The 27,941-nt window shown below is 39.3% G+C and overlaps 1 pseudogene; it reads left to right on the forward strand.

The window, feature by feature from the left end:
- Positions 1 to 1,224: 1,224 nt before the first annotated feature.
- On the forward strand, positions 1,225 to 27,606 carry LOC135748000 (uncharacterized; annotated as a pseudogene).
- The last annotated feature ends 335 nt before the right edge of the window (positions 27,607 to 27,941 follow it).

Below are 27,941 nucleotides of genomic sequence, written 5' to 3' on the forward strand. Positions count from 1 at the left end.
TCTTAAAAGATGGAATCTGATTTTATTCCAATAATTGATCAATTACTTGCTAAGAGAAATAATTATATTTACTTATGCTATTCTGATGATTCTTATCAGTTTATAGACATCTATTATTGGGTGTTTGTTTGCTCTGTACATGACATCTGTCAGTCAAAGGTTGAGCTGTAGTTGTTCATATCTGCTATTAGACACAAGATGGCGCTCTACTACTGCTTTATGTATGGGTATATATAATCTACTTCAAATAGAGTCTTTAAACTCTGTTTTACTTCAGTGTCAATGTAATGTGTTAATATGTTGTGAATGTAGTTTAATTCAAGGAAGTGGATATAAGTGTTAAATGCAGAGCCGGACAGTAACGGAGTACATTTACTTGAGTACAGTACTTAAGTACAATTTTGAGGGATCTGTACTTTACTCGAGTATCATTTTTTTTGGAGTACTCATGACTTTACTCAAGTACATTTGAGAGGCAAATATTTTACTCTTTACTCCACTACATTTCTATCCTTAACCGTAAGAACCCGTTACTTTTTCTTAAAAAAAAGGAAAAAATAAAAATCTCAGAAACCCTCAATTTGTTGTTTCCCTCTCTTAAACGTGATTGGATTGTGCAGGCGCAACTGATTGGGACAGCCTATCAGCAATCACCTTCAGCTTTCCGCCAGGCTAAGCCTCAGTTGTTGCTTAACTAGACTTCCACTAACACTGAAATGTAAATGCAACGATATAACAGCTGACTCTTTGACATTTTATTTGACTTTATTAACCACTATTAATCTAACAATTAAAGAAAATCTACTTATATATTAAATTTTATACATTTTGTTACAATAATAATTAATAAAATATAGACATGTGTTTCATAACATGGTATGTTATAGGCCTATCAAATGTTGAATATAAATGATAACTACCCCAATATAAGGATAATAGCCACAGCAGTAAAATTTGTTTTTAAATTTAAGATAGTATCTAAATCCATATAATTGCAATGTATTGATGAAATATATATATTTTTTAAATTCAGAGTGTCTGTCATACAGAAAGGAGAATTAATTTAAATATACAACGCACAAGTCAAGTACAGTCATTGAATTTTTTATGCTTGGTGTGCATAAAAATGCACATTATTTTCAAGATCTACAGTATTTGTATTATCTCTCCAGTACAGCAGGAGGCGCTGCAGCTCTTTAGTCCACAAATAAACTCACTAAAGAAAGAGAGCGCGCGCGTGTGATTTGTTTGTGTATCCTCATTGTTTTTCTCTCTTGAGTGTTTTATTGAGATTAAACAAAGTCTTGTATCTGTGTATTTTTAGTGTTGGTGATGAGATGGATGTGATGTGCTGTAAATCAGTAGGAACTGATCTGTCCATGCTGGATATTGATGATTTCGTCAAAGAAATCTCTCGGCTGAAGAAAGAAATGGCGTTACTGGAGATAAAGCTGAGGTTAAGAGGAGATGAAGGATTGAATAGAGAGGTTTGTACAGCTGAAACATCCTTTACCTGAATCAGACAACATCAAATCATTTTATAATCTTTATCTTGTGTGTTTGTGCTTTAACAGTCTGTTTCTCAGACATTATGGTCTGGATGTCAAAACAACTTAAAACACAATGAGAGTAAACTGATGTATGTTGGACCCTTAGCATTGTGCAGTTTATGTAAAGACATAACGTTAGGGCTCCCAAGTTTTTTAGCGTTAATTTTTTATTGAATCAGTCATATTCAACAGTTTTTTAACATTAGTCACGGGATGAAGAAAAAATTATAATTTAAATAAAAACATGGAAATGCTTACATACATTAATTCATTTAACGGCTTTCTTATTTATCAGATTATACATTGTATTACTTAACTTCTAATAGAGGGTATGCACGTGACGTAACCTTCGGCGAAAGTGACTGCGGTTACCCACTGAGTGGCAAAAGACAGCGTCAGCATTTGTGTGTGAAATCAGCGAAAACGCGTCTTATTTGGAAAAATCTGTTGTGCGATAGACTGTACTAAAAGATTTAACAAGAATAAAAGTACACAATTTTAATGCAATTAGGTATTAAATAAATTTTAATATGCAATATTAAAGAATACACAGTATGATTCTATGCTTTAGAATGTAGTGAAGTAAAAAAATTTCCCAATACAAACATCCTAATAAAGCACAGATGCTTGGAAAATGTAACTAATTTAGTGTTGTTCACCTCAAATCCAACTAAATTCAATTTAAGCTGATAATAGTCAGTTTTACTGGCATTTTGCACAGCAGTCGCTATGAAAAACAGACATTTTGTTGAATCATTTGCCACCCAACAGGGCGAGTTCTGGTGTGGTCATGTGGAAAAGTGACGTCAATGCATACCCTCTATAGCAAAATTTGGAATAATGGTTTATAAACACCATATTAACATTTATACTAATTTATATATATTTGATTAATCGTTACATTATAATGAAATCGATCTCTAGTCCACTAAATTTTGGAAGTAAGCGGGACACTTGTTCCCTCACTAAAAAGCCCATTCATTTTTTCCATAAACTTGTGTAACATGTATAACCAAACTAACCCTGTGTGTGTGTGTGTGTGTGTGTGTGTGTGTGTGTGTGTGTGCGTGCGTGCGTGCGTGCGTGCGTGTGTGTGTGTTGTGTTGTAAGGATGGGGTTTGTTGTGAATCTTCAGAGTATGTGACTGTTTGGAGCTCCAGTGAATGTCTGGATTCAGTGTGGATGAGCAGAGATCAGAGCCGCACACCACAGTCACTGCTAAATAAACTCTCTGAAGAGACATCCAGACACACACAGGACTCAGATCTCAGTCTGACTTTACTCTCTTATACTGAGTCAAAGCTCACAGACACTCAGGACACTACAGTGTGTGACAGTAAACAGAGCTTACAGGAGGATCAAACCTCCACAGAGTCTCTGGATTCTGTCTGTAACGCTGGAGAACAGCAGCAGATCCTGCAGACCAAACTCAAGATGTCTTCAGTTAAACCGATGGACAGTGGGAACCTGATGAGAAGAGAAACTACAGCAGAGGAAGATCACACTGAGGAAGATGATGACAATCATGATGATTTTATTCCTTCAGGTGTGTTTCCTCTTTTACCTTACATGACATTGAATTACACACAATTGCTTATAAAATGGTCACATTTAATCCAGCTTTTACAGCATGCAGGTTCATTTAGCTTGGATAGTACAAAAAAACAGATGGGTATATTTGCTCCTGGGCTTTTAAACCACCACTGGGTCAGCTCCCCCTTACATTCACTCACTTGTACAGACTTACGTACCCTCTCAATCCCTGCGCTCTTGTCACCGTGCGATGTCTTTTTCTCAAAAAGAAAAATTTTCTATGTTGTTCTGATGCAGCAATATATGTCTCGCTTAATGGTTGTTAGGGTACACTGGTTGCTAGGGAGAGAATTTGCATACACCAATGATTATACATCAAGCCTCGAGTAAAACAAGGCCACCTCATGTCTCTACGATGTTCTGATGCAGAGATATAGGTCTTGGTACATGATTGCTAGGGTACTCTATTTGGTACAGGAGCAAACGCTAACACTTAGCAGTCAATCAACAAGTATAATAACTAGTGCTGTCAAAATTAACGCGTTAATAAGCATTAACGTAAATTCATTTAAACTACATTAATTTTATTAACGTGTGATTAACGCAACGCACAATTTCTGTTTGACCTTAGGCCTGGCCCATTTTTGGATAAATTGAGACGCAGCCTACAGTAAATAGTAATTAAATGTCTAAAGTAATCTTTATTTGTACTAACTATTTATATGAACTAATACAAATAATGCGTGTCCATCCACTTGCACGTCTGAGATTTTGGTTTCGGTTTTAAAACATGGGGTGGAGGAATTGGAAAATAAAGTGCTGGACTTGCGTGGTGTTAAAATAGTTATCAAAAGAGATAAAGTTCGGGACCTGATTGATGTTAAAAAAGTTATTTAGAGTGACAATACTCAAAAATGATCTTCCTCACATTGATTGAAAGATCTGATGCATGCACACAGACGCACAACCCTGATATATGCACACATAGACAGATTTACACTTTTAATAATATTTCTTTTGGCAAGAATTCAGTCAGATATAATCTGTTAGTGAAAAACTGAATGTTTGACTAACTGTTAAAGAAAAAATATCATAAGATTATATTAGATCCTTGCATTACAGTAGATCATAAAGCTGTCAGTCTCGATGTCAAACAAACAATAAAAGAAAGAAAAAAGTTGACATTGTTTTTTTATTTCTGGACTCTTTAAGCACACATGCTAAGCTGTTCGTTTAAATTCTTACATCTTCTCTATGCGCATGCTTTTTTGCATAATTGGGTTTGACAAATGAAAACGTCTCTGGTAACGTATGTAACTGTTGTTCCCTGAGAAGGGAACGAGACGCTGCGTCTCCCTTGTCATACTTCCTGCGTCCCTGTAACGCCGTCTTTGGCAATATTTCAGATAGTGATATACTTCCTGGCTTCACCCTGTCTTTTTCATTAAGCCTCACCATTGGTTGAATTTGATACACACATTCAGATGCACTTACCCCTGGAGACGTCCCCAAAGTGTCACTGTAGTGACGCAGCGCGAGTTCCCTCGAAAAGGAAGCTGTAACAATGTATCTTAAAAAGTAACACAATGTAACCTTGCTTTCACTTGAAATGTGTCCCCACATTTAGTCTTTGAATTTGAGGGTATTAGACCTGGAAAGTCGTTGAATTTTAAGTTAACTAAGGTGTGGGTTAAAATCACATCTTAAGATTTCCAGTCCACTCCATGCAGTCGCTGTGCAACTCTCCACACTAGGAAATAAATGACTTCTGATCTATTGGGTGTTGTGTGCAATGGACAGACGCAGCTTTAGAGTCAATAACTACTTACGACCCAATTAGCAGCAATAACTGAATATAGAAAAAACCTACAGAATCTCAGTTTAACCTCTTGTTTGTGTGTTTACAGTTGGTGTAAATGTAAATCATAAGAGATTTCTAATGTTGTTGTCTTTCAGATAAGATCAGTGATTCGTGTTTGGATGGAGAAATAACGTCTTTGTCGTCAAAAGAGCGACAGTCGGCACAAACTCTTTCCTGCATCACTGATGGAGAGACATTGAGCTCACAGAGACATTTAGATAGAAATGCAGAACAAAAACTCTTGACCTCCACCAGATCTGAGATCAGCTTCACTACCTTACAAAAGTATAAACGTCATCATTCAAAAGTGCACAGAGAGAAGAAGAAGCACTTTCACTGTCAGCAATGTGGGAAGGATTTTGGCTTCTTATCTCGGCTAAAAGTTCACGTGAGGTCACACAGTGCTGAAAAGTCTTTTTACTGCACTGAATGTGGCAAATATTTCAGCACCAAACAAAGTCTTGATATTCATCAGAGAATTCACACTGGAGAGAAACCATACGAGTGTCCTCACTGTGAGAAGAGATTCAACCGAAACCATCATCTGAAGTCACATATGCTTATACACACCAATGAAAGACCGTATCAGTGCAGTCAATGTGACAAAACCTTTAGGGTTTTAAGTTCATTAAAATCACACCAGAATATTCACTCTGAGGAGAAACGCTATCAGTGTTCACACTGTGATAAAGGTTTCTGTCATAAATCTAATCTGATTATCCATGAGAGAGTTCACACTGGAGAGAAACCTTACATCTGCTCTCAATGTGGAAAGAGCTTCACTCATCCAGGTACTTTTAAAGCTCATCAGAGAATTCATACAGGAGAGAAACCTTACGTCTGCTCTCAATGTGGAAAGAGCTTCACTCATCCAAGTACTTTTAAAGCTCATCAGAGAATTCATACAGGAGAGAAGCCTCATCACTGTACTGTTTGTGGGAAGAGTTTCAGCAAAAAATGTAATCTAAAGAAACATGTGCATATACACACCAATGAGAAACCATATCAGGTTTTAGTGAGACACCATAGAACTCATACAGGTGAAAAACCGTTACAAATGTTCTCAGTGTGAGAAGACGTTTACTAAGCCAGATTCCTTAAAAGCCCATTTGAGAGTTCATACGTGAGAGAAACCTTACGGGCCCTATCATACATCCAGCTCAATGTGCGACACAAGTGTCTTTCGCTAGTTTCAACCTGGCGAAATTATCATTTTCACGTTTAGCTAGCACCAAGTTGTTTAAATAGCAAATGCATCTGCGCCCAATTTTGCACCCATGGGGGTTCTGGTCTGAAAACGAGGCGTGTTCAGGTGCATTTTTGGCGCGTTGCTATTTTGAGGCAACTAAAATAGACTACGCCATTGACCAACTAAAACCTGCTCTAAAGTCAATGACGGAATATTGTTTTTGTTATTTAATGAACGCGTTAGGAATACGGGACGACAATACGCTTTTGCTAATCACACACATGGATGCGCAGCAGAACACAACCCTTTTATAATATGAAAAATGTAAGGATTAAAATGTAAAAGATTATTATTGAGTCTCTTGGACTTAAATGATGATTGATTATGAGACGTTAGATGATGTAAAGATCTGCTTCACCCGTAGCTTGGTAAGAAATTGTTTTGCTTTAAATAAATGCTTCTGTTTTTAAATGTTTTTTAAATGCTACCTCACAAATTAATTGTATATGATGACTTTGTACCTGTGGATATGGTGAGATGAGAAACATTTTTAAGTAATGCTTTAAAAAAACATGGCGCTGTCCGAGTGCTGAAACGGCTCTCTGCACATTTGTAAATTCTTTATCTTCTGTTTGTTACAAATAAAGAATTTTTAAAGTACAAACCTTTTGCATATTTGCAGATTTTATTACACTGATTTTGTAGGATATCCATACATGTTTGGAAGTTTCTCCTCTGTCCTGTTGCCACGCCTACTTTGTCTTTCAGTTCCCCATGCAGCTCACCACACCTTTAATTAATTGGCCTCAATCAGCCACAGGCTTTATTAGACAGCACCTGTGCATAGCCCCTGCCCTTTGTTCATGCTACATGGAGGATTCTTGTGTGGTGCTGCGGAAAGATGTTATGTCTCCTGCCTTGTGTGCGTTATTGAACTATGTAAGTTTTATGTTAAGTTAATTATGAGAAGTGAGCATGAATCTTTCATTCCTTTCAGTTTGTCTGTTTGAATGTATTGTTTGATTAAACTGTTTAATTTGGTTTATATTCATGTGACTTTCTATTGTAATTATAAGATTATGCATTTGAGTATTTATAGGTTAATTATGGGGCTTACAATATTTATGTATTGACTTGTTTGTAGGTTAATTTCTGAATTCTGAGTTCTTGTACGAATTTTAGATTTTCCTTCAATTGTATTGTGGCCTTATGTAATTAATTGTGATCCTATATCATTTTCTCCTAGAAACCACACACATACAAATACTTGCCTCACAAATAGAACACTGTGTAATTAAAGTGACTGGACTGGATTGTTCTTACCGACACCTCCACTGGTCTCAAGCCAGCCACCTACCCATCCCTCTTAAACCTCCTTTTCATGGTCCTTCGAGCCGGATCCATTGACGACCAGTGGAAATGTCCAGTCACTCCCTGCCTTCGTTATTTCAGCGTCCTCACCGCCAAGCCTCGCGTCCTGCACGCTATGATGACTACGTCATGGAATATGATCAGCGGCCACAACATACTACTGAATTACCAGAGCCACCACCGCTTCACTCTGCAGACATCTGTGGTGTTGGACCTCAGTATCAATCACAGTACGAATTTGAGGAGGAAGAGCCACCTCAACTATCCAGTGAGGAGGATGAAGAGGAAAAGCCGGGACCACAGGCAGAGCCAGCAATGGACCCTCCCTCACCTCTCCCTTCTGGAAGAGCCCTAGCCCCCGAGTACCCACATGTCCCTCATGTAGCCCCAATTCCTGACCGTCAAACTGAGCTCTTACAGCAGTTATTTGAAGTAAAGAATCAAGGTAGACTAATCCAGCGCTGCATGCTAGACCAAGGCCACTCCTCGCGGTCTCGTTCAGTGCCGCCACTAACTGCAAGTCTCATTCCAAGATGGCAGCACGTCTCTCTGTTTGTGCGTGATTGTGCGTGATTGATCTGTTTGTTTGTTTAGAGGATAATGTTCATGGGATAATTTGAAAACAGTATACTGTTTACTTCGTGTGCTTTGAAACAATATTACTACTCATACGAAGAGGGTATATTTGTCATTCTCGTTGGTGGTATTGCGACGATGGATGTTCTATGACGAAAGTCTAGTCCAAGACGGGACTGATATATCCCCAGTGATCTGGTGCTGTAGTCTTATAGCAGAGCACTTTGATAACGCTTGAGGATCTGTTTCGTGCTGGCTGGTCGGGGCTTGGAGCCTGCTGGAGCTTGACTGTAGACGTGTTGCTGATTTTGATGTGCCTGATCGCTCCATGATAAAGGAAAGTGATTTTTTCCCCTCGTTTTTACAGCTGCTTTCAAGATATAATCCGATGTTTTTTGGAAGCGGCTTGTCTTGATTCAACTCTTGTATCCACAGCACTGCTTCACTCGCTGGGTTTCCTGTTTACTAGTGACGACACGTGATATTAGCGATTGCTGCGGAGATTCGGAAAACCCGCATCGGATTTCATCGTATACCTGGACTCCGTTATCCCACAAAGACCTGTTTGTAATTCGTCCAGGTCCCGTGTAACACTCTGTCTCTCCTGGATGGTTCGACGGCCATGGAGAGAAAGATGCGGTTGGTCCTTGCCTTTTTATGTTTTTATTTTTTTCTGTTCTTATGTCCTACTGGGGGCATTTACTGCTGGAATGGCTATTCTGGTCCAGTGTTTCAAAGACCGTGTGACTCATACAAGGGCACGTGTACATTTGGTTGTTCAACTAATGTGGCTTTATTCCCTCTGCCCATACTTTTCCTCTCTGATACTGTTGACCTAGTCTGCCTGTCCAGTACTATGATGTTATATGATCATTTTATCACTACCTCTTGTATGTACCACACCTCCAATTTCGGATGGAGAAGAAATGTATCATACATGAAACAACTAAAGCACAAATGTTTAATTGTTTTATTACTGTTGATGTCAGGGAATGTACAGCCCAACCCAGGCCCAAGTATCCCACTAAGTTTTAACACCCCAGCAGATTTTAAAGAAAGATCGGGTCTTGGTTTCTTTCACTTGAATGTACGTAGTCTTGTTCCTAAGCTGGATATGTTGCGTATTTGGGCCCTCTCTACAGATGCTGATGTATTCGTCCTGACTGAAACCTGGTTAAGTAAATCGGTTTCAGATAAAGAAATTAATATCAGTGGTTATAATGTTTTTAGGACTGATCGCCCCAATAGAGGTGGGGGTGTAGCAATATATATTAAAAGTCACTACCAAGTTAAAACACTGCTATCCAAATCATTAGTCAAACAGTTTGAATTTTTAGCTCTGGAGCTTGAAGTTTCAAAATCACTCATTATAACAGTTGTTGGCTGTTACAGGACACCTTCAGCTGTTAGTGGTGCTCTACCCTCCTTAATGCAACTCCTCTCTGACTTTAACTCTAGGGAATTAGTAGCCTTTGGAGACCTTAATTGGAACTGGTTACAACCAGTATCTGATGAATTTAGAGCTAATTGTGATTCATTAAATCTTTTCCAGATTGTTGACAGTCCCACACGGCCAAACCTTAAAAATCCGGAAAAATCAACGTTAATAGATGTGATTCTAACTAATGTTCCTCACAAGTACTCAACTGCCTCCATATTTGCAAACGACATCAGTGACCATTGTGTCGTAGCAACAGTAAGAAATACTAAAACTTCAAAAATTAAACCACACATCATAGTCAAGCGTAATATGACCCTGCAAGTAAGCCTACGATGGCCCTTTATGGGCCCACTTAGGGCTATTCTAAGGGCCCCGCGCAGGTTTGCTCATTGGCAAAACGTTGGCCCTTTAGCGCTGGCCCTGCGCGGGCAGCCCTCACTTAGCCCCCAGGAAGCCCTCATACAGAAAAATCCCCAGAGTTAAATGAACGCTGCTGGATGTATATATTGTCCCATCTTACAGAGTGTTAAAAAGTAACAATGAAGCAGAAATAAAAGCGATGTTATCCTCTTTCTCAACATCTCTGTCTGAAACCTAAAATTGCATTTCACATCTTACTTGTAGAGTCATTTTCTTAACTTATGTTAAGATGTTGGCTGTTTCATTTAAAGTCACCATTATTGTGATCAGTGGTTGTTTTAATTGGACTTTGACTCTTGACCGTTGGCTTGTTAGTGTTTTCTGGCTGCTATATCTAAGTGTGTTTAAAACACATGTTATAGCAAAGAAAAGGCAATAGTAATTGAATATTGATGGTTGATACATAAACAACATCAAACGTAATCATTTAATGAACAGATTTATTAATATAGTTTTCCCCCCTAATCAGAAGCATCATTTTCTGTTAATAATAATGAAATACTACAATGTAAGGTCCAGAACTCTCATAGCAGTTTATTATTCTGAAGGATTTTGATAGTTTGCACATAAAAATTAACTGCTGAATGATGTAGCTGCACAGACATCAAGAATCAGAGTATGAATCTCAACAATGGTGACAAAGAAAATGGTAAATAAAGGTCATTATTTATTCATGCCGCAGTGCATTCTGGGAGTCCTGGATGAGATTTGTAATTTGTTGATACCCAGCATGCATTGCAGCATGAAGCTTTTCATTTTATTGTCACCATCATTGTGATTCATACTCTGATTCTTGATGTTTAAGTGTCTACATTGTCAAGCAGTTAATTTTGAGTGTCAGTGTTTCAAAATTCTTCAGAAAGACAAAGAGAGAGCTGGATCTCATACTATAGTATCACATTGTCAGAGAAAGATTCTTCTGATAAGTGTGCAAACAATAAATTAATACATACGTTTTTATATGATGATATTTAGACTTTATTTACTGAACTGACCACCACCAAAGTATCGCACTCTGCTATAACAAACATGTCTTAAACACACAAAGTTATAGCAATCAAACAATTGAACAATGTAAGAGTCACGAGTCAAGTTTAACTAAATCAAACACTGATCACAATAGTGGTGACTTTAAATGAAACAAAATCTCAACCTAAAGTAAGAAAATGACTCTACCAATAAGATGTAAAAATACAATTTTAGGTTTCAGACAGAGATGGTGAGAGAGAGGATAACAGCGCTTTTAATTCTGCTTCATTGTTACTTTTTAACACTCTGTAAGATTGGGACAATGTATACATCCAGCAGTGTTCATTTAACTCTGGGGATTTCTCTATGTGAGGGCTTCCTGGGGGCTAAGTGAGGGCTGCCCATGCAGGGCCAGCGCTAAGGGGCCAACGTTTCGCCAGTGAGCAAACCTGTGTGGGGCCCTTAGGCTATGCCCATACAGGCCCATTTTAAGCTTACTTGCAGGGGAAGCATTTCTCAGAAGAAAAATTCCTTAATGATCTGTCTAATTTTGACTGGGAAAAAATTAACATCAGTAGAGACGTTGAAAGTGCCTGGAACCTATTTTATGAGGGGTTTACCAACATAATTAATAAGCACGCCCCACTAAAGAAATATAGGGTCAAAGGCCGAAAAAATGCTTGGTTTTCACCAGATTTAGTGACCACTCTCCACGAGCGTAATTTGGCATGGGCAAAAGCCAGGAAATCAAACAAGAATTCTGACTGGCTGGTCTTCAGACAGCTGCGCAACGCATGTACCCTTAAAATTAGAAAAGCTAAAGCTGACTATTTTCTTTCTCAAACCACTCATAATCTCAATAATCCGTCAAAATTTTGGAAAACTGTCAAGTCATTATCAATAAACAGCCCAGATAGCAATTACATTCGGCCCGGATCCGTTTTAAGCCCCTTGCCTCCGTTTCTATCTCAGAGACGTTTTCTGATTGTGAAACAGATCCGTGCCAGATAGAGGTTTCAGCTCAAACATCAGTTCAGTATTTATATCATTTTACAGATCTGGCCCAGATCACTTTTCGCACAGGTAACCGAAAGACGTTAGCTGTGTCTGACACTGATTTGGTCCAGATCTGCAATACGAATCTGAGCCGATACTGACGATCAGGCGGTGCTGGATCGGCGCTGGCACATATCCGCAACCAGAGGTGTAAAATCCATGTGCCAAGAGTAAATGTCCTTTCCAGTATTTTGTTCCAGGATCTGCTAATTAGCACAATTTTTCAGCAGGAGGTGACCTCCTGGCTCGTTGGTGTTTTAAGCCCTCAACGAAGCCTTCAAGGCAGCGCTGCCTGGAAGGCACTCCCTGTGCCCCGAGCGTTTCAGCCAATCACAGCACTGGTGCTAGATATCGAGCCTTCCGCCTGCTTCTGGAAGTTCGAGCTCACCATTGGTCAGGTGAGTAGTGCAGATATGGTAAGATAGAAATGTGATTGATAATGAAATCCGCTCGAAATGTTTCAAGCGTTTAAGTGACGTGTTTCTGCGTTTTCACATGTTCGCAGCGCCACTTTCGTGCCAGTTTCATGCTGCGTCCGAAATTGCCTCCTACCATACAATAAAGTATACAAAAATCACTACTTTGTCTACTATATAGTATGGAAGTAGGCGGTTTCGAACGCAGCGTCAGTATTGGTTCCTCCATTTTTTTCTTTTTCAAACCATTGCATGGGATGGGGTTGGATTTGTGGTTTTCGTCTGATTTTTAAACAATTTTCGGGTGAGGATAAAATTGTGTTTGGCATAATGTGGACATCATTTTAAGCATTGGTTATGTTTTTTTTTGTCAGAATTTAAAACTCTTTTCGCTTGGGGTGTGGATGTCATTTTATGTAACAGAAAGTTGTTCTAATCCCAAGCAACAATTGTAAGATAATTAAATAAAAATGATTAACCAACACGTGTAACTGGCACAAAAAGAAAGTCTTGCCACGGACACGTGAAAACGCAGAAACACGTCACTTTAACGCTCGAAACGTTTCGAGCTGAATTCAATACCGTCACATTCCTATCTTACCATATCTGCGCTACTCACCTGACCAACAGTGAGCTCAAACTTCCAGAAGCTGGCTGAAGGCTCGATATGCAGCACCAGTGCTGTGATTGGCTGAAACGCTCGGGGCACGGGGAGTGCCTTCCAGGCAGCGCTGCCTTGAAGGCTTCGCTGAGGGCTTAAAACACCAACGAGTCAGGTGGTCACCTCCTGCTGAAAAACGGTGCTAATTAGCAAATAGATTGGAACAAAATACTGGAGAGGACTTTTACTCATGGCACATTTTACACCTCTGTCCGCAACAACCCCGAAAAACAGATCAGAAACGGCTTCGGCCCGATGTGCGTTTGGACTCAGGAACGACTCCGGCTCTATCGTTTTGCGGGTGCGGTCCTGTTCCGTTACAGCATCCAGTGGCTATCAGGGAGTGAAGGCCTTGAGCTTCCCTCAAGCATTGTAACTGACTCTCAAAAAATTACTGACAAGGCCAAAATGCTTGATTGTTTTAATGAACATTTCACTGCTTCAGGATTCTTATTTGAGTCACTCAGTACTCAGCATGATTGTTGTTCTTCTACGGTTGAGACTGTTGGTCTAAATCCTTTTAGCCACCCTTTTAGTTTTAGTTCTATCACAGTTTCAGACGTAAATAAAGCCCTTAAGCACTTGGACACAACAAAATCCGCAGGCCCTGATAAATTGGATCCCTATTTTTTAAAGCTTGCAGGAAATTTTATTGCCGTACCCCTGACTAATATTTTTAATTTGTGTTTAAACACAAATGTGATTCCTCCCATCTGGAAATCAGCCTTTGTGGTTCCCATTCTAAAAGGTGGTGATCCTTCCATTTTAAATAACTACAGACCAATCTCTAAACTGTCAGTGCTGGTCAAGATTTTAGAATCCCTTGTCAGTGATCAGTTAAAGAAATATTTTAACAGTTATAATGTTTTATCTGATTTCCAATCTGGTTTTAGAAAAGGGCATAGTACAACATCAGCAGCTCTTAAAGTTTTAAATGATTTTATTGAATCAATGGATAACAAGCGGCATTGTGCAGCCCTTTTTATTGACCTTTCAAAGGCGTTCGACACAGTGGACCATACAGTACTTAAACAGAGACTGTATGGGGCTGGGCTCAGTGAGCAAACTATTGGCTGGTTTGTTAACTACCTTACAGATAGGACTCAGTGTGTGCAGGCGGAGGGTAGCACATCTCGCTATCTGAAAATATCAAAAGGTGTGCCTCAGGGATCAATCCTAGGACCATTGTTATTTATCATCTATATTAATAACATTGATCACAATGTGTCTACTGTCAAATTTCATTTTTATGCTGATAACACAGTACTGTATTGCTCAGAACCCACTGTTGACCAGGCCCTCTCCCAGTTACAACTTGCTTTCAACATGCTTCAACAGAATCTTTATGAGTTAAAACTTGTTCTTAATGCAGATAAAACTAAAGTTATGCTTTTTACAAATACAAAACCTAAAACAAATGTGCCTTCAATTCGCAGTACACAGGGAACAAAAATTGAATTTGTCTCTAAGTACAGATATCTCGGTATTTTAATTGATGAATCTCTTTCTTTTAGCCTTCACATTCAGCAGCTGGCAAATAGATTAAAACTTAAATTAGGGTTTTACTTTAGAATTAAATCCTGCCTTTCGTTTGAATCTAGAAAGAGGCTGGTTAATGCCACTTTTATGTCTGTACTTGACTATGGTGATGTTTTATACATGCATGCGTCGTCTACTAGTTTACATACATTGGACAGTGTTTATCATGGAGCATTGAGGTTTATCACTGGTATGAAGGCCCTCACTCATCATTGTGAACTGTATAATCGGGTTGGATGGTCATCTTTATCAATACGGAGACTTCAACATTGGCATATTTTTATATACAAGGCAATATTAGGTCTCCTTCCATCCTACCTCCTGACATATATAAGTGAAAAAGGTACTGGGTCTTATAACCTTCGTTCCCAGGATCATTTCCTTTTAACTGTCCCAAAGGTTCGAACTGAGTTAGGAAAAAAGGCTTTTCAGTTTGCTGCTCCTTCAACATGGAACAAGTTGCAAGAATCTATGAAACTAACTAAGTTGGTTTCACTGGCCGCTTTTAAAATGATGTTATTTGACTCACAGGCAGCCACATCTGGATGTGGATGTTTTAATTGATGTGTAAGGATTCTGGTTGACTTTGAGGGATTTAGTTTTTTCTTTATTTCTATTTTTTGTGTTGCTGTGTATTTTGTATTTGTGTGTACTGTATTGTGTGGTTGTACTGCTGCCTCCCTTGGCCAGGACACTCTTGAAAAAGAGATTTTTAATCTCAATGAGTCTCTTCCTGGTTAAATAAAGGTAAAAAAAAAAAAAAGTACCACTCCCTGAAACCTTTGTCCCTCCGTTAGTAGCATCACAAGCCCAGCATGCTGCAATGCCACCCCAGGCTACCACTCGTGACACCAAGCCCTTTCCTTCTCCACCTCGGCAGCAGCTTCCTTATCCACCTCCTATAAGCCATGCCCCTGTCAGTCAGCCCTTTGTTCAGTACTGGCAGCACACGATTCCTTCTGACAATAGTCAGTTCCCGGTCACGGGTCAAATCCCAGTCTCGCATAACCCTCTGCTCCCACTCCCAGCCTACATGTCGTCATCTCAAATTCAGCCTAGAGCTATGGCCCACTCTGCCCAGCCAACATACCAGCCCCGAAATGTGCAACCTCACCACCATAGTTCTGCACCCTCACCAAGCCATTTAGCCCCCCCTTTAGGCCGACTGCACCCATATAGTAAGATAGAAGGTCCCTCATTCCCTGGTCTTACTAGAGAAGATGAAAGCCAATATATGATGTTAAAGATGGCCCTATCCAACCTATTAGACCCAGGAGAGTCAGAGCAGTATAAATATCACATCTTACTGGATCACTTAAAGGTAGATCAGCCAAAGCGGCTTGCCTTAGCTTATGTTTATGCTCAAGATCCTTACACTCAAGCTATGTGGGCCCTAGATGAGCGTTATGGCCAACCCAGACAGCTTTCTCTCAGAGAGCTCCGGGCTATAATGGAGATGCCTGCTATCCGTATAGGTGATGGTAGAGGCCTTAGTGGGTCTCCTCCAGTCCATGGGTCCCGAAGGTCACTCTGAGCTTACTTGTGGCTCACATGTTGAACGCCTACTAGAGAAACTACCCAGTGAGCACTTCTGTCAGTTTAAGAGAAGCATGAGTTTCAGTTCAGTTCATTTTTATTTGATAGGGACAATGCTCATTAATCAACAGACAAATTACTTGCTGTAAACAAGCCAGAGTTAGCTATGAGTGCTAATTTCCATCTGTTGTCCCTAGCCAGATCGTAACAGGCACCCTAAAATACAAAAATCAGTAGAAATACAGTATACATTTAATAAATACAATAATTATGTAATAAATCCAGCAAAACAATCAAACAAACATTATATGTTTTACCTCACCTAGCTGTCCCTGAGGAACACCTATTTTACAGTTTAGATGGGTAGATTGAGTATTGTTAATGCGTGTGCATTGTTTTCTGTCAGTTACGTATGATTTCATCCATTTGATTGCATTCCCAGAAAAGAGAGTTTTGATAAAAGAACGTCGTGGTCAACGGTGTCAAATGCTTTTTTTAAATCTAAAAATAATGCACCCACCACGCCTCCTTTATCTAAGTTCATTTGAGTAGACCAGGTCCCCTATGCTATAACCTCCTATATTTTTCCTCCTGGTTGCAACAGGAAACCCATTGCCAGCCCAGAAGGGAGAGAACCCTTCAACCGTCCGACCAAGGCCACCACCCTCTCACCCATTCAGAGCTACAGCTAAACTCCATGGTAGCAAGACCTCCTAGGGTCAGTCAGCTTCCCCTCAACACCACATCCACACGTTGTCCATTGTGTGCTTACTGTAACTCACCTGAACATCACGTCAGTAAATGTGATGACTTCCTCAAGCTCACTGAAGATCAGAGAGCTAGTTGGATCACAGGACAGAAACGATTCTGGCAGTGTGCACGAGACCACTTTGCAAACCAGTGTGATCTGAAGGGACGCTGCAACCAATGTAATGGGAAACATCTGCAGGTCCTATGCAACATCAACCAGAGGCAAGTGCAGAATTTATACCTAGACCATCCTAGCGATTGCTGCTAAAGGTAGTTGAAGTGACCCTACGTAATGGAAACAAGTCCTTAGACTCGTATGCCATACTAGATGATAGATCAGAACTTACGATCCTTCTGCATCCTGCAGCCCAGAAACTTCGATTGATAGGGGAGTCTGAGAGCCTGAAGCTGAGGACAGTGCGACAGGATGTCCAGACTCTAAACGGTTCCATCGTGTCCTTCACCCTCATTCCAAAGGCCCATCCAAAGAAAACCTACGCCATCAGGCATGCTTTCACTGCATATTATCTTTCCTTATCTGAACATTCTCATCCTGTGAAATCCCTCCAGCGGCGCTACCCCCATCTCAGGCAGATTCCCTTAAAGCAGCATGATAATATAAGACCCCTCCTACTCATACCCACCTGATCACTCCAAGACTGCCTGTAAAGTTAGCCCCCCCCCCCCCCCCCGGAGCCCCAGCAGCTATCAAAACCCGTCTTGGCTGGACGTTACAGGGCCCTGCTAGAGATATTGTCAGCTCTCCCTCCACAAAGTGTCACTATATCTCCTTTAAATGTCCACCTGATGACATTCACCACAATGTGCAAAAACTGTGGCAGCTGTACACAGTACCTTTGAGGAACACAAAATTGGTTGTTCGTTCTAAACAGGACCGAGATGCACATCACCAGCTGGAGACTCAAACCATTCGAATTCCTGTTGATGACGTCCTAAGGTATGCCACACCTCTCCTCCGAGCAGATCCCTGGCCCCCTTAAAGGCCCCTAAGGAAGCAGTTATGTCCCGTCTTCGCAGCTGTGAGAGGAGACTGCTCCAAAAGCCCTCACAGGCGGAAACCTATACCAGAGAGATCCAGAAGCTAGTTGATGCTGGGCATGTCAAGAAGTTGGCTCTCTCTGAAGCAGCAGATGCCCCTGGGTCTTGGTATATACCTCATCACATCAAATCAATGTCTGTATTCACAATTGCTTCCTGTTCCAACCCTTGGTCCTTCCCTCCTTGGAGTTCTCCTTCGTTTTAATACATTTATAAAAGCTTGCTATTTTACTTCCGTGACTGAAAGAAAAAGGCTTTTAAAGGTTAAGGTTTAAATCTAAAAAAAACAATTTCAATACAAATAAAATCAATCTTAAACTCGTGGCCGACGCCGCCTTTAGTTTTTCAGTTTACAAATTCCACTTTCTAAATCTGGATTAGGCATGACACCAACGCAACTGTCTTTTAAAGGGGATGAGAGCTGAGACTCTCATTGGTTAATTGCACGTTATGCCCAAAACACACCCATTACGAGAATAAGAACGACCCTTTTATACCGTGCGCTTGGCCCATAAACCATTTGCATGTCGTTAAACTTTACGTCTGCTCTCAATATGGTAAGAGATTCTTTGATTTATCTTAGTGCAGAGTTCAAGCGCTTGGCGCATAAACCATTTTCCTTTCGTTAAATTGGCAAAAGTGGAATCGGACACGCCTATTTAGACTGGCGTGCGTGCGCTTAAGACAGTGCGTTTAGATTGTTAAAATAGGGCCATACGTCTGCTCGATCTGTGGAGAGAGATTCACTAATGTAAGACCTCATCACAAGAAACATACTGAAGAACAAACTGATCTGTGAAAAAGACTTTGGGTTGAAAATAACACAGCATTTTTAAAGTGTAAAACTAATAAATAAAACAAATTACTCTGCTGTACTTACATTTACAAATGTTATGTTATCAAGAGCCATTGTTTGTGTTATGTATTTATTAAATGATGTAACAAGCAAAACGTGTCTCTTAAAGGATGAGATCTGATTTTATTCAAATACTTGCTAAGAGAAAGAATTATATTTAGTTTAACATCTCCAGTAGATAGCAGTAGAGTCACACTGTGAATACATGTGAAGGATGCTTTGAAGGCAGCTCTGTTTCGTGCCCTTCATTTGGCAACTTTTAAAGGATGAACGAGCTGTGGGAGCATCAACCCCTGAATTGGGATCCATCCATGGCTCCTTCTTTACAGCTTTGGCTATCTCAAGATTCAATACGCGCCTGTGACATCCGGGTATTTTTATATAAACATTCAGAACTGTATTTGAATACAATTTTTGCAAATTTAAAAAGTTTATTGGCTGTTGAAAATGATAAGATTTGTTAACAGCAGGATGAATGAATTAAGTGTTGAGCGTCTTCTCTCTCCAGTACAGCAGGAGGCGCTGCAGCTCTTTAGTACACAAATAAACTCACTAAAGAAAGAGAGCGCGTGTGTTTTGATTTGTTTATGTATCCTCAGTGTTTTTCTCTCTAGAGTGTTTTATTGAGTGTAAACCGAGTCTTGTCTCTGTGTATTTTAGTGTTGGTGATGAGATGGATGTGATGTGCTGTAAATCAGTAGGAACTGATCTGTCCATGCTGGATATTGATGATTTTATCACAGAAATATCTCAGCTGAAGAAAGAGGTGGCGTTACTGGAGATAAAGCTGAGGTTAAGAGGAGATGAAGGACTGAATAGAGAGGTTTGTACAGCTTAAACATCCTTTACCTGAATCAGACAACATCAAATCATTTATAATCTTACTCTGTGTGTTTGTGCTTTAACAGTCTGTTTCTCAGACATTATGATCTGGATGTCAAAAAAACTTTTAAAACACAATGAGAGTAAACTGATGTATGTTGGACCCTTAGCTGTCTCTTAAATCAATCATTGTGCAGTTTATGTAAAGACATAACGTTAGGGCTCCCAAGTTTTTTAGCGTTATTTTTTTATTGAATCAGTCATATTCAACAGTTTTTTAACATTAGTCACGGGATGAAGAAAAAATTATAATTTAAATAAAAACATGGACATGCTTACATACATTAATTAATTTAACGGCTTTCTTATTTATCAGATTATACATTGTTTTAGGTATTGCTTAACTTCTAATAGAGGGTATGCACGTGACGTCACCTTCGGCGAAAGTCGAAAAGACAGCGTCAGCATTTGTGTGCATGGTGAAATCAGCGACAGCACGAGGAAAACGCGTAAAAGCTGTTGTGCGATAGACTGTACTAATACATTTAAAAGTACACAATTTTAATGTAATTAGGTATTTAATAAATTTTAATATGCAATATTAAAGAATACACAGTATGATTCTATGCTTTAGAATGTAGTGAAGTAAATTTTTTCCCAATACAAACACCCTAATAAAGCACAGATGCTTGGAAAATGTAACTAATTTAACGAAGTGTTGTTCACCTCTGCTATCAAATCCAACTAAATTCAATTTAAGCTGATAATAGTCAGTTTTACTGGCATTTTGCACAGCAGTCGGTATGAAACACTATGAGACATTTTGTTGAATCATTTGCCACCCAACAGGGCGAGTTCTGGTGTGGTCATGTGGAAAAGTGACGTCATGCATACCCTCTATAGCAAAATTTGGAATAATGGTTTATAATCACCATATTAACATTTATACTAATTTATATATATTTGATTAATCGTTACATTATAATGAAATCGATCTCTAGCCCACTAAATTCTGGAAGTAAGCGGGACACTTTTAGTGTTCCCTCACTAAAAAGCCCATTCATTTTTTCCATAAACTTGTGTAACGTGTATAACCAAACTAAACCTGTGGGTGTGTGTGTGTGTGTGTGTGTTGTAAGGATGGGGTTTGTTGTGAATCTTCAGAGTATGTGACTGTTTGGAGCTCCAGTGAATGTCTGGATTCAGTGTGGATGAGCAGAGATCAGAGCCGCACACCACAGTCACTGCTGGATAAACTCTCTGAAGAGACATCCAGACACACACAGGACTCAGTTCTCAGTCTGTCTTTACTCTCTTATACTGAGTCAAAGCCCACAGACACTCAGGACACTACAGTGTGTGACAGTAAACAGAGCTTACAGGAGGATCAAACCTCCACAGAGTCTCTGGATTCTGTCTGTAACGCTGGAGAACAGCAGCAGATCCTGCAGACCAAACTCAAGATGTCTTCAGTTAAACCGATGGACAGTGGGAACCTGATGAGAAGAGAAACTACAGCAGAGGAAGATCACACTGAGGAAGATGATGACAATCATGATGATTTTATTCCTTCAGGTGTGTTTCCTCTTTTACCTTACATGACATTGAATTACACACAATTGCTTATAAAATGGTCACATTTAATTCAGCTTTTACAGCATGCAGGTTCATTTAGCTTGGATAGTACAAAAAAACACATGGGTATATTTGCTCCTGCTCCTGGGTCAGCTCCCCCTTACATTCACTCACTTATACAGACTTACGTACCCTCTCAATCCCTGCGCTCTTGTCACCGTGCTATGTCTTTTTCTCAAAAATAATTTTTTTTTACGTTGTTCTGATGCAGCAATATATGTCTCGCTTAACGGTTGTTAGGGTACACTGGTTGCTAGGGAGAGAATTTGCATACACCAATGAGTATACATCAAGCCTCGAGTAAAACAAGGCCACCTCATGTCTCTACAATGTTCTGATGCAGAGATATAGGTCTTGGTACATGGTTGCTAGGGCACTCTCTTTGGTACAGGAGCAAACGCTAACGCATAGCAGTCAATCAACAAGTATAATAACTAGGGCTGTCAAAATTAACGCGTTAATAAGCATTAGTGTAAATTCATTTTAACTACATTAAAGCTCCACTGTGTACTTATTTTAGTTAATTCTTAGCAAAAAAACATGTTTTCTTTCAAAAGTATGTGCTCATTCATGTGTAATTACTTCCACCCCACTAATCAAAGTATTCTCGTAAGTGTAGAATCTGCTATTTAAAATACATACCGTCGTATTGCTCTCTGGCTGAATCCATGTTGTGCCTCCATCTTTGAAATACATTCGCCGACGAGGGACATTTCTGAAATTCAAGCTCCGCCTTTCGCGCTTTCAGAGTACACTCAAGCTGGCCGCGAGCGACAGGAAAAACATCAAGACCAAAGTCAATATTGGAGTTAGTTTTCCAAGATGGGGCTCAATGGACACTGAAGTTGCTAAGTTACTTTCTATCTTCTCCACAGGTAATTCAGCATATTCGTTTACATCTATACAGTCTATGTTGTAAACTTGAAGTTTTATAGTTCCTTGGCTAACTATAGCATGGGTATGCAGTTAGTGTAAACACGCATGTGGTTTAATGTGTTCGAACAGCCACACGCCGTCTCTCCGCCCATTTATGTAATCTGAGGTACTGAGATAAATGTTTTTCATCTTTTCTGACCTCTAACACAAACACACGGTGTACAGCGCTATTTTTAGCCTTTCATTGATAAAAGCGCCTGATCTGCGCGTCTTTCGTTTCATTTTAACTTACAAGCGTGTGAAAGTTGAGCGATCTTATTTCACCAATATCAGAGAAAGCTCTTACATATACATGGACATGTAACGTTTACTTAAACATAAGCACACTGTAAAAAAAACTTTGCTGCCTTAAAGTTTTTTGTTGAATCAACTTGGATTTACAAGTCATTTCAACTTACTATTATTTATCTTGACTAGAGATGAGTTGTTATAACTTATAAAATTAAGTTGACTTTTCGCAACTATATTTTATAAGTTGTGACAACTCATCTCTGTTGTCATGACTTGTAAATCTGAGTTGATTTAACAAAAAATTTTAAGGCAGCAAAGTTTTTTTTACAGTGCATTGGACTCTGACATATTAGTTCGCGTCCATTTAAACCCGTCATTACTCCCGCTCATGATTAAATGACAGGAGAGGGACTCGTCCACAGACCATCTCCTCAGTAATCTGAAGAGAAGCGCTCGAAAATGAACAAAAAGAGACAGATTTAAACACCAAGTGTAAACGTGATGCGTCTCTCTCGTCCACTTGTGATCCGATCGATGAAAACACATCTTAATACCAAGTTTAACAGCCCCTGTAATATTTTTCATCGCATCGATGAAAAAAGAAGTGTCTAAGCTGCGTTTATGGTTGCTTTTTGTATGTGATTTTAAGCGGACATATCATGACAATCAGACTTTTTCCATGTTAAACATAAATCTGTGTGCTTTGATGGATCACAGGCAAATGACATTGCAAATTGTTCATTTTTTTCCATTGCTTTTGCTTTGTAGCAAAACTTTCACCGCTTGATGGGAGTAGATCCTACACAGTGGAGCTTTAAGTTTATTAATGTGTGATTAACGCAACACGCAATTTCTGTTTGACCCTAGGCTTGGCCCATTTTTGGATAAATTGAGACGCAGCCTACAGTAAATAGTAATTAAACGTCTAAAGTAATCTTTATTTGTACTATAACTATTTTTATTACACGGCTCTCTGGAATGCTTGATTCTGATTGGTCAGTTGAGACATTTGCAGGTTCGTTCTTTTCAAATAATAACCGCTCCAAAGTAATAACGCATAGCCGGACTACTTGCACGAGTAAAATCGCTCCGCGCCAATAAAGATCAATAAAGATTACTGTTTGGCGCCATCTTGTGACAAACACTGGACAACCACGACAAGACACAGAGAGCTTACTGAGACTGAACTTGACAAAATAAAGCATGTCAGCTACGAAGCCAACACACAAAAAAATACAGAATGGGCATTAAAACTTCTCAAAGACTGGCTAAAAGAGAAAAAATGGAGACAGACAAGTATGAAGCAGAGGATCTTAATAAGGTATTACGATCATTTTATGCATCTGTGCAAAGTTTCGCGGAAGGATAAAAATGTTAATTTAAAACAAATATGCCAATAAAATGTTTCAAATTCATATTCATGTCCAGTTTTTTTTCTTATGTGGCAAGTAGCCGTGTAATAAGCGGGATAATGTAGAGGCAGCCGGTAGTTATTGGGAAATAAGCCCCTTCAGTGTGATACAAGACCCTCCGCTTCGCGTCAGATCCTGATCACACTGTCGGGGCTTATTTCTCGATAACTACCGGCTGCCTCTACATTATCCCTTACATATGAACTAATACAAATAATGCGTGTCCATCCACTTGCACGTCGGAGATTTTGGTTTTCGGTTTTAAAACATGGGTTGGAGGAATTGGAAAATAAAGTGCTGGACTTGCGTGGTGTTAAAATAGTTATCAAAAGAGATAAAGTTCGGGACCTGATTGATGTTTAAAAAGTTATTTAGAGTGACAATACTCAAAAATGATCTTCCTCACATTGATTGAAAGATCTGATGCATGCATGCACACAGACGCACAACCCTGATATATGCACACATAGACAGATTTACACTTTTAATAATATTTCTTTTGGCAAGAATTCAGTCAGATATAATCTGTTAGTGAAAAAGTGAATGTTTGATTAACTGTTAAAGAAAAAATATCATAAGATTATATTAGATCCTTGCATTACAGTAGATCATAAAGCTGTCAGTCGCGATGTCAAACAAACAATAAAAAAAAGTTGACATTGTTTTTTTATTTCTGGACTCTTTAAGCACACATGCTAAGCTGTTCGTTTAAATGCTTACATCTTCTCTATGCGCATGCTTTTTTGCATAGTTGTGTTTGACAAATGAAAACGTCTCTGGTTACGTATGTAACTGTTGTTCCCTGAGAAGGGAACGAGACGCTGCGTCTCCCTTGTCATACTTCCTGCGTCCCTGTAACGCCGTCTTTGGCAATATTTCAGATAGTGATATACTTCCTGGCTTCACCCTGTCTTTGTGGTTAAGCCTCACCATTGGTTGAATTTGATATGCACATTCAGACACACTTACCCCTGGAGACGTCCCCAAAGTTTCACCGCAGTGACGCAGCGCGAGTTCCCTCGAAAAGGAAGCAGTAACAATGTATCTTAAAAGGTAACACAATGTAACCTTGCTCTCACTTGAAATATGTCCCCACATTTAGGCCTTGAATTTGAGGGTATTAGACCTGGAAAGTCGTTGAATTTTAAGTTAACTAAGGTGTGGGTTAAAATCACATCTGAAGATTCCCAGTCCACTCCATGGAGTCGCTGTGCAACTCTCCACACTAGGAAATAAATGACTTCTGATCTATTGGGTGTTGTGTGCAATGGACAGACGCAGCTTTAGAGTCAATAAGTAGTTACGACCCCATTAGCAGCAATAACTGAAAATAGAAAAAACATACAGAATCTCAGTTGAACCTCTTGTTTGTGTGTTTGCAGTTGGTGTAAATGTAAATAAGAGATTTCTAATGTTGTTGTCTTTCAGATAAGATCAGTGATTCGTGTTTGGATGGAGAAATAACGTCTTTATCATCAAATAAGGGACAGACGGCACAAACCTGCATCACCGATGGAGAGACATTGAGCTCACAGAGACATTTAGATAGAAATCCAGAACAAAAACTCTTGACCTCCACCAGATCTGAGATCAGCTTCACTACCTTACAAAAATATAAACGTCATCATTCAAAAGTGCACAGAGAGAAGAAGAAGAAGCACTTTCACTGTCAGCAGTGTGGAAAGGATTTTGGCTTCTTATCTCAGCTAAAAGTTCACGCGAGGACACACAGTGCTGAAAAGTCTTTCTACTGCACTGAATGTGGCAAATATTTCAGCACCAAACAAAGTCTTCATTTTCATCAGAGAATTCACACTGGAGAGAAACCATACGAGTGTCCTCACTGTGAGAAGAGATTCAGCCGAAACCATCATCTGAAGAGACATCTGCGTATACACACCAATGAGAGACCGTATCAGTGCAGTGAATGTGGAAAAACCTTTAGGGTTTTAAGTTCATTAAAATCACACCAGAATATTCACTCTGAGGAGAAACGCTATCCGTGTTCACACTGTGATAAAGGTTTCGGTCAGAAATCGAATCTGATTATCCATGAGAGAATTCACACTGGAGAAAAACCTTACGTCTGCTCTCAATGTGGAAAGAGCTTCACTCAACCAGGTACTTTTAAAGTTCATCAGAGAGTTCATACAGGAGAGAAACCTCATCACTGTACTGTTTGTGGGAAGAGTTTCAGCAAAAAATGTAATCTAAAGAAACATGTGCGTATACACACTAATGAGAAACCATATCAGGTTTTAGTGAAACACCATAGAACTCATACAGGTGAAAAACCGTTACAAATGTTCTCAGTGTGAGAAGACGTTTACTAAGCCAGATTCCTTAAAAGCCCATTTGAGAGTTCATACGTGAGAGAAACCTTACGGGCCCTATCATACATCCAGTGCAATGTGCGACACAAGTGTCTTTCGCTAGTTTCAACCTGGCGAAATTATCATTTTCACGTTTAGCTAGCACCAAGTTGTTTAAATAGCAAATGCATCTGCGCCCAATTTTGCACCCATGGGCGTTCTGGTCTGAAAACGAGGTGTTTTCAGGTGCATTCTTGGTGCGGTGCTATTGTGAGGCAACTAAAATAGACTACACCATTAACCAACTAAAACCTGCTCTAAAGTCAATGACGGAATATTGTTTTTGTTATTTAATGAGCGCGTTAGTAATACAGGACGACAGTGCGCGTTTGCTTATCACACACATGGATGCACAGCAGAACACAACCCTTTTATAATATGAAAAATTAAAGGATTAAAATGTAAAAGATTATTATTGAGTCTCTTGGACTTAAATGAGGACCGATTATGAGACGTTAGAAGATGTAAAGAGCTGCTTGACCTGTAGCTTGGTAAGAAATTGTTTTGCTTTAAACAAATGCTTCTGTTTTTAAATGCTACCTTATGAATTAATTGTATATGATGACTTTGTACCTGTGGATATGGTGAGATGAGAAACATTTTTAGGTAATGCTTTAAAAAAAAAAACATGGCGCTGTCCGAGTGCTGAAACTGTTCTCTGCACATTTGTAAATTCTTTAACCTCTGTTTGTTACAAATAAAGTATTTTTAGAGCACAAACCTTTTCTTGCATATTTGCAGATTATTACACTGATTTTGTAGAATATCCATACATTTACAGCAAATAAAAGCTTGCTATTTCACTTCCGTGACTGAAAGAAAAAGGCTTTTAAAGGTTTAAATCTAAAAAAAAAACCAATTTCAATACAAATAAAATCAATCTTAAACTGGTGGCCTTCTTCTTCTTTTGTTTTTCGGTTTACAAATTCCACTTTCTAAATCGAGATAAGGCATGATGCCTACACAACTTGCTTTTAAAGGGGATGAGAGCTGAGACCCTCATTGGTTAATTGCACGTTATGCCCAAAATACACGCATTACGAGAATAGGAACGACCCTTTTAGACCGTGCGCTTGGCGCATAAACTATTTTCCTGTCGTTAAATTGACAAAAGTGGAATCGGACACGCCCATTTAGACCTGCATGCGTGCGCTTTAGACAGTGCGTTTAGATTGTTAAAATAGGGCCATACGTCTGCTCGATCTGTGGAGAGAGATTCACTAATGTAAGACCTCATCAGAAGAAACATACTGAAGAACAAACTGATCTGTGAAAAAGACTTTGGGTTGAAAATAACACAGCATTTTTAAAGTGTAAAACTAATAAATAAAACAAATGACTCTGCTGTACTTACATTTACAAATGTTATGTTATCAAGAGCCATTGTTTGTGTTATGTATTTATTAAATGATGTAACAAGCAAAACGTGTATCTTAAAGGAAGAGATCTTTATTCTAATAAATGATCAAATACTTGCTAAGAGAAAGAATTATATTTAGTTTAACATCTCCAGTAGATAGCAGTAGAGTCACACTGTGAATACATCTGAAGGATGCTTTGAAGGCAGCTCTGTTTCGTGCCCTTCATTTGACAACTTTTAAAGGATGAACGAGCTGTGGGAGCATCAACCCCTGAATTGGGATCCATCCATGGCTCCTTCTTTACAGCCTTGGCTATCTCAAGACTCAATGCGGGCCTGTGACGTACGGGTATTTTGAAATAACCATTCAGAACTGTATTTGAATAAAAA

Source organism: Paramisgurnus dabryanus, chromosome 24 (genome assembly GCF_030506205.2).
Source record: "Paramisgurnus dabryanus chromosome 24, PD_genome_1.1, whole genome shotgun sequence".
Lineage (NCBI taxonomy): Eukaryota > Metazoa > Chordata > Actinopteri > Cypriniformes > Cobitidae > Paramisgurnus > Paramisgurnus dabryanus.